This window comes from Sturnira hondurensis, unplaced genomic scaffold (assembly GCF_014824575.4).
Source record: "Sturnira hondurensis isolate 20B ecotype Veracruz unplaced genomic scaffold, ASM1482457v3 Scaffold0010874, whole genome shotgun sequence".
NCBI lineage: Eukaryota > Metazoa > Chordata > Mammalia > Chiroptera > Phyllostomidae > Sturnira > Sturnira hondurensis.
The window spans coordinates 726,343-734,770 of record NW_028083505.1 but is presented as its reverse complement, the minus strand read 5'-3'; positions in this window follow the sequence as shown (position 1 = coordinate 734,770).

Here is an 8,428-nt window from a genome sequence, read left to right as displayed (position 1 = left end):
GGTTCAAAGGGCATACTTATTTTTTAAATTTACATTCAAATTCACATTCTGCACTTCAACAAAAAATTAAACCAACTTACATTCACAAAGAGTGCATTAATATTCCCATTTTCTTATACGTACACAGTAATCCTGTGTAGTAACATCCTTCCAATATTTGCTAATTTTACAGGAAAGCAATAGTGCCTTATGGTTCTCATTTGTAACCTGGCAATGTTTGTGTTTGTGTATTTCAGAAGTACTTAGTCTTTGCTCCTTTTTATTGGGTTAATCTCTTATTTATTTGGAAAAGATATTTATATTTTAAATAAGTTTTATCTTTTACTGTGAATTACAATTTTCTTCCTATTTTGCCCCCTATTTTGTCCCCTAACATTGTTCATGAGGTTTGTTCTTATTCACAAATGCTAAATTGTATGTAGTTATATTTAGCAATCAGTTCTTTGATGCTTTCTAAGTTTTATGTCATGCTTTCAAAGACCAATTCCACTCTAAATCACATTTTAAAAATCACTAGACTATTATAGTATGTCATAAAATTAAATTCTATGTAACTGTTAGAAACAATAAGATAAATTTATTTGTACTACCAGAAACTATTATATGTTTAGTGGGTATTTAAAAAATATTTACATGTACCATTATATTAAACCAGACAACACTTTATAAAGTTGGTATTATTTCCCCAATTTTACTAGTAAGGACACTGAATTACAGAGATGTTAAGGACCTTTTAACTTATCTAAAGTCTCAGGAAGTGGAGGAGTCAGAACTTGCTCCAGGTTTACTGACTCCACAGCTTGGGCTGTGAGCCAAACTACTGTACTTACGTCTATACCTGGAGTATTAAAAATCCAGCATGGCTCTTCATAGCTGTTTTCTATTCTTGAATGGAATTTATCCTTTAGGAAGAAACTGAAGTCTTCTGAAGATATCTTTAGAAGGCTCTTCTTTCTGAAGTTTTTTGGTTTTGTTTGTTTATTCAGCAGTTGCTTTTCAGCAGGGTCTGTATTGCTGTTACAATGATTATTTTACAAAAAAAAATCCACATGACATTAGAGAAAAATAAACTCTCTCTCTAAAAGGACAGCTTTAATATTAAGTATTCTCCAAACTACTCTGAACCTGGAAAATTGTTCAGGAGAGCACTTTGAAGAACTAACGTCCTTCTAAAAATAATACATTTGGAAGAAGAAAGTAAAACAGAAGGATTGTCTTTCCCAGTTCCCTTCTATTTGCTGACAGCTGTGTTATCAGGCCCACTTCCTCAAGAAACAATGCTGAAAGGAATAGAAATGTAATGTTTACTGAGCATATAATGTATGTTTTTATTAATATTTAACCTTGACCCACTTCAGTTATGCATACAAGGAAAAAGACTTTTTTGCTGATGTAATTTACTTTTCTTAATAAATTAAATCATTATCTGGCATTTTGTAACATTCTGTTCAAGCAGTTAGGGTAATCCACATTTTATTACTAAGTTATGTAGGTTGCAAAGGGACCTATTTCTCTCCATCTGACTCTCATGTCTGTTAATAATGCACATCTCTGTGAGCCAGGGCCCTCTCCTCTGCTCCTGGTATATCCCCACTCAGCCTAAAAAAGTTCAGACATTAACTGCTGAAAAGCATTTGTGCCAACAAAATCCAGAGCTTAGGTTAATTACTGGAGGAAGTTCCTTTCCATGGGCAACCTAAACATCTATTTTAAATCCTTATAGCACAAGAATTCTGAGGCTTTTTATAAAGAACTTATTCAGCTGCATTGATTAAATCCCACATAATTAGACTCAATTCAAGGCCACTAAGTACAGTGATATTTTTCTATAGAAACGGTTACATTTTTCACCTACCATCCACTTCATTTCTTTCTTTTTGTAAATTAATAATTACCATGTGCCTTCTAGACTAAGGAAAATGCATAAGAGTGTCAGTGTTTTCAAGAATAAGAATTTGATGTGGATCCTGGCCTGCAGGATCCGTGTATGCTGTGGCTACTAGTGAACAAATACACATGGACAACAGAAGTCCTGTGGGGGAAAAAGGGATAGCATGGCCACTCTCTATGAGACAAAGAGAGGGTGAGAGGGTCCCAGCCCCTGCCTGGACAGGCTTTGATTGCTTTTCTGGCACATTACATTGAGGATGGTCCTCATTTACTATGCACAGGTTCACTGCAGGCAATTGATTACCTTTTACAGATAACAAAGGAAAGAATGCTGCTAATTACTTCAAAGAGAAGGATGTTGCAGACTGAGGGGAAACGTGGTTGAACTGATCACACTCCATACTTGGGAGGTTTGGCACAGACTTTAGGAAGTTACAGTAAGCACTTGCTGCCTCAATTCAGACTTTAGGGAGTTACAGCACTTGCTAGGAGTTTTAGCAAAAGCAAGTCTCATAGCATTCTATGTACAATGCAGGCCTGATTCTCCACAGGAAAACCTCTCTGTGGGTGTGGTCCTGCATGCCACTTGCTCCCCACCAGTTTTCCACATGGAGGATGAGCTACACTTCCACAACATACAAAGCGGTTCCCTTTAAGAGTTTATTTTAAAATCTTCTTAACATTTATTTCCTTATCAAATAATTATTAAAAACCTATGTGCTAAGTCTTGAGAATTTAAAATATAATAATAATTAATAATTCAGACATAGTCTCTTTCCAAAGAAATCTTCAGAACTAGTGACAAGCAGAGGCCCATGTAGGAAAACTGGTGCTATGAATGGAGGTAAAACCAAACTCCATGGAACCAATGAGGACAGAAGGAAACATGGAAAACTTTCTGCACATGAACTGTACACTTGATGATAAGAAATCCCTCCAAAATGGTTTTTCCCAGTAGGCAAACATGTGCATGAGAACATTCCCTCAGCAATTTTAAAATTCTCTATTCATCCAGCTTCAGATTCAGTTTTTACCATGTTTCCATGTCAGACCATGTAGCAAATATATACACAGTCACATAAACCACATTACTCAAACTTAAGGACTTTGTAATATGATTACCATTCTATTTTTGCATAAGAAAGCTCATACAAAGTTTAATTTACTCAAAGCCTCACAGTTGGGAATAATTTGGATTATAATTTAATATAATTTTCCTGTCTCAGGACTATTGATTATCCTGGGGCACCATGGTTGTGCATTATACCAGGGGTCCCCAACCTCTGGGCCATGGACCAATACCAGTCCAAGACTGTAAGGAACCAGGCTGCACAGCTGGAGGTGAGCTTGAATGTAATATGCATGAATCACCCCCAAACCATCACCCAACCCATTTCGTGGAAAAAGGTTGTCTTCCACAGAAATGGTCCCTGGTGCAAAAAAGGTTGGGGACCACTACACTACACCATCTCTGCTGCACCTCCTATATGAATGTTTATATGGGTTAGCCTGGGAGAACATAAAATTATAGCTAGAAAACACTCCAAGACCTAGTTTATTCAACAAACCAGTCTCCCAAAATAGGTGGTACTTTCTTTATTTATTTCTAGGTAAAATTTTTCTCTATTCACTCCATATTGCAATCTAGTTATATTTTCAGAGATAAATCAATTTTTCAAATAACCATAAAATTTTAATTGTTAATTGGGATGTGAATCAATAGGGCTCTTCATTATCTTATTCCCATTTCTTGTATATTAGTCTTATAATCACAATCCATTTGGAGAGCCATACCTCAAAACATATAAATTACCTAGAGACAAAGAGCTTTGTGTTATATGTTCTACCTCTAGATTCATCCCACACATGTTTAATAATAAAACTGTTTGTCGATCTTATTTATTTAGCATAATTAAGTGGTATAGCCAATATTCAAATAACTATATTAAGGTATCTCAAGATAAGTGAAGCTAATAAATACCAGTACTATACAATGAAAGACAAATTAACCACTTAGAGAAACGACCCACACTGCAATGGTTTACCAGGTGTGAGCCATTCTGATTATCTTGGCACTTCTCCAACATCCAAACAAGACCAGAAAGAAGGCAAAATCTAATCTAACTGATGGGACAATAATGATAATGTTTATGATTTATTCACTATATTTATCCTGTATTGGTTATCTATTGCTGCATGACAAATTATTCCAAAGCTTTGCAGCTTAAAGCAACTAACAGGTATTATAGTTTCTGTGGATCAGGAATTCAGGAGTGGCTCACTTTGGTGGTTCTACTCAGGGCCTCTCATGAGGCTGCTGTCACCTGAAGGCTTGAATGGGGCAAAAGGTTTCATTTCCAAAATGGCTCCCTGAAAGGACTATTGGCAGGAGTTATTGATTCCAATACATGGACCTCTCCATAAGGTTTACTTCAGTGTCCCAAGCAAGTGATCTAAGAAGCAAGATGGAAAACACAATGTCTTTTAAGATTCAGAAGTCACACTCCCATTATGTCCACACTATAGAGTTTGTGCAAAATCGGATCAGCCCTACTGCATGTGGGTGGAGACTACATAAGGACTGAATACCACCAAGAGAGGATCAATGGGTGCACCATGAAGGCTACGTACCACACATACTTATCTCTTCACAGAAACTATTACTGTTGAACCCAGTATAGTCCCACTAGATAACACAGTTATTAATATAATATCCATTTATAGATGTGAAAACTTTGATTTAAAAAGATTATGATAATGAACTGAAAGCCTCTAGGTAGCATACAGTACAGTTAGCTCAACCAGGTCTCCTGGTCAGAGCATTTATCTGTGGACTTTCTACCCCTAATAGTACAAACCTAGAAGTACATGAGTGTAGTATTGTTGAAAACCATTCTCTGGAGTTGCAAAATAATTGTGGAATCTATGCAGAAGTGAAGACTACATGGAGGAAAGCCAAAATCCAAGTGCAGGAGAGTGCTGCTTCCACACTGCATAGAAACTTTGTCAATGGAATAGGATCTTTCTGGTCTTGCCCATATCCTGTGAGAGTAACCTAATTTCTTCACCTGGAATCCAGTTCATTAGATTCTAAATACTGATTCCTTTCCTAAATTGTTTGTTTCAAAAACAATACCCAGGATAATGGACTTAAGTGTTCTAAAATCCACAAAAGAGAATCCCCACTATAAATGAGTACATCAAGATCTGGTATTTGCAAATACATCTATCAATTTGGGCAATCTTGGGTGGCACAAACCCAAGGATGAAATATTGCTGGCTTACTTGGCCAAGGTCCTTCTCCTCTAAAGGAGCCAGCCAGCTAGCCAGATTTCAAACTCCCTCATCTACTTTCATAAAAACAGGTAGCTCTGGAAATACTTGCTCATCTTGAATCATTTTGTAACCATACCTGCAATATGATGTTTTTAGTTTCACAGAGTGCTAGTACCCAAGAACTGGAGAGCGATGACCACAGCTAGGAGTTGTGCAGGATGAATGTTAAGACCAAGTCAGCATCTTCCTAGGAACAATCTCTCTCTATTTGGGCTTATTTAAGAAATTTCATTTTTGAAAAGTAGTTATGAACTTCAGAACCAAATCCAACTTTACTCTGAAATCTAATTTCTGCCACTTTATAAATAACAACAAATTGAGTAATAAAAATGCAAATTAAACTTCAGCAGAGGACTAGTGGCTAGAGGGAAAGAAATCCTTAAAGAATTAGTTTATCTCCTAGGTAATGAAGATGACAGACTATTATACAGATTGCTTTGTTCTCTTCCAAACCTGAGGAAAGAAATCATAAGTGAGGGCACAGCTGTGGAATGCATTCTGAAGCCCATTTATGGAGGTTTCTAAGGTTGTTCCCAGGCTTTTGCACAATAATGTTTGATTACTAAAGTAACTGATGAGTTATTTGACTTGTATTTCTCACAATGCTGCTACAGTATACATCTCGACTTGGTACTGCTGAGAATCTTCAATGTGTAAGTGCTACTTTCCATAAAAATAATGGTAATCTCACAGAGAACAAGTCCTAGAAAAGCAGCTTTTCAGAAGCAATCTAGTATTTTCACAGGAGTGTTTTCTCGGCACAGTTCTTTTTATAGTTTAAGGAGGTAACTCTGGAGCTAAGATAATGGAATTAAAGTACGAGCTATCCCATGTCACAAAACACAAAAGCAATCAAGATCTTCACTCATTCCCATATGGACAGAACTCCATGGAGGGAAGAACACTGGTCCTCTGGACATATCTGAATCTCAACAGTGGTCAAACATGGCTTCTTCAGATTCCCAAATGGTTTCAAAATTCAAAGTTCAAAAACAAAATCTTGCACTTAATACTGCTCCTCTGGGAGTGGGGGTGGGAGTGGAAAGATCTGCTTAGTAGAGAATAAAAGATTATCTATAGGATATTATAGAAAGGAAAAATAAATTTAATATAAGTGTGATTCAACAGCAGAATGTAACTATCAATAACCATGCCCATAACACTTGGCAGAGCCAACTCATGGAGAGAGAGGTGTTCACACTGCAAGACTACTTCCACTCACACGTACTCTATGTATTGCTCTGTTCACTTCAGTTTAGCCGAGACACTGATGGCATGGCTCTGCTCACCTCCACCATCAGAGTAGCTTTTAGAATTATCTCCATGTGATAAACTTCCTGAGGCTTTGAGGGTCCAAAATTATCTCTTTTTTTTCTCTTACAGTTTAACAGAATATATAACATTGATTCCAAATTCCTCCCCTCAGTAGTTAAAAATATTTTTACATTATCTTCTTATATTAAGTGTTACTAGCACAAAGTGTGATGTCATGTAAGACTCAAAACAAAAACTGATAATGTTGATTCTGTAAAAATTGAAACAAAAACAATTAGTGGAAATTGTCATTTCTTTATATTTTGAGGGTTAAAAAATGACTACCTTAGACCAACTTCAGGCCAAGATGGAGGCATAGGTAGACATACTGTACCTCCTCACACAACCAAAAGAAGGACAACAACAAATTTAAAAACAACAAACAACCAGAACCACCAGAAAATTTAACTGTATGTAAGTCTGACAATCAAGTAGTTAAAGAAGAAACATTCATCCAGACAGATAGGAGGGGTGGAGACAGGCAGCTGGGTAGAGATGACTTGTGTCAAGGCAGCAGCTGGAGGACTGGGGGAAGCAATAGATTGTGGACTGGGTAGTCCCATATTCACATGCAGATAAACTGGGAAGAACAACTGGGGAGTGAGACAGACCACACAACCCAGGGTATCAGTGCAGGGAAATAAAGCCTCAAAGCCTCTGATTGAAAACATCTGTGGGGGTTGAGGCGGCAAGAGGAGAAACTTCCAGCCTCACAGGAGAGTTCATTGGAGAGACCCACAGGGTCCTAGACCATACACAAACCCACCTACCCAGGAATCAGCACCAGAAGGGCCCATTTTGCTTGTGGGTAGTGGGGGAAGTGACTGAAAGCTGGTAGGGAGTGGAGCAAGTGGCACTGTTCCCTCTTGGACCCCCTTCCCCACATACAGTGCAACAACCCAGCGATGTGTGTTGCCCTGCCATGGTGAACACCTAAGGCTCTGCCCCTTACTACATAACAGGCACACCATAACAACAACAAATAAAATGGTCCAAATGAAAGAACACACCAAAGCTGCAGAAAAAATACAACTAAGTGACTAACACAGTTCAAGACACTGGTTATCAGGGTGCTCCAGGAACTTTTTATGCTGTACTTTAACAGCATAAAAAAGACCCAAGCATCAATGAAGATTACATTATGTGAAATGAATAAAAATCTACAGGGAACCAACAGTGGTGGGAAGGAAATTGGGACTCAAATCAACAGTTTGGAGCAAAGGGAAGAAAGAAACATTGAATCAGAACAGAATGAAGAAATAAGAATTCAAAAAAATGAGGAGAGACTTAGAAATCTCCAGGACATCTTTAAACATTTTAACATCTGAATCATAGGTGTTCCAGAAGAAGAGGAAAATCAAGAAATTTAAAACTTATTTGAAAGCATAATGAAGGGGAATTTCCCTGATCTGGCAAAGGACATACACTTCCAAGAAGAGCAGAAAGCTCAGAGAGTCTCAAAGAAGTTGGGCCCAAGGAAGCACACATCAAGGCACATCATAATTCTATTAGCCAAGATTAAAGATAAGGAGAGAATCTTAAAAGCAGTAAGAGAAAAGGAAACAGTTACCTACAAAGGAGTTCCTGTAAGGTTACGAGAAATGGAAAATGCAACAAGGTGTAAAGCAGGATGTTATTGCTTAAGGCTGTACTCCCCGCCCCCAGAATGTTCCAGGAAGATAGGGTAAGTGGTTAGCCAAGTAAATAGCCAAATAAGGTAACTATGTGGAGCAAGGCAGACCGCCAGAATCTGCCCGCCAACGAGTAACCCCGCCAATCAAAAGAAAAAGCTGTGTTCAATTGCACCAATTGCTAACAGCCACATCTGCTTCTGGATACTGCTTGCTTGCTGCGCTCTATAAAACCCCTGTAGTCTGTAAGCCAGGCG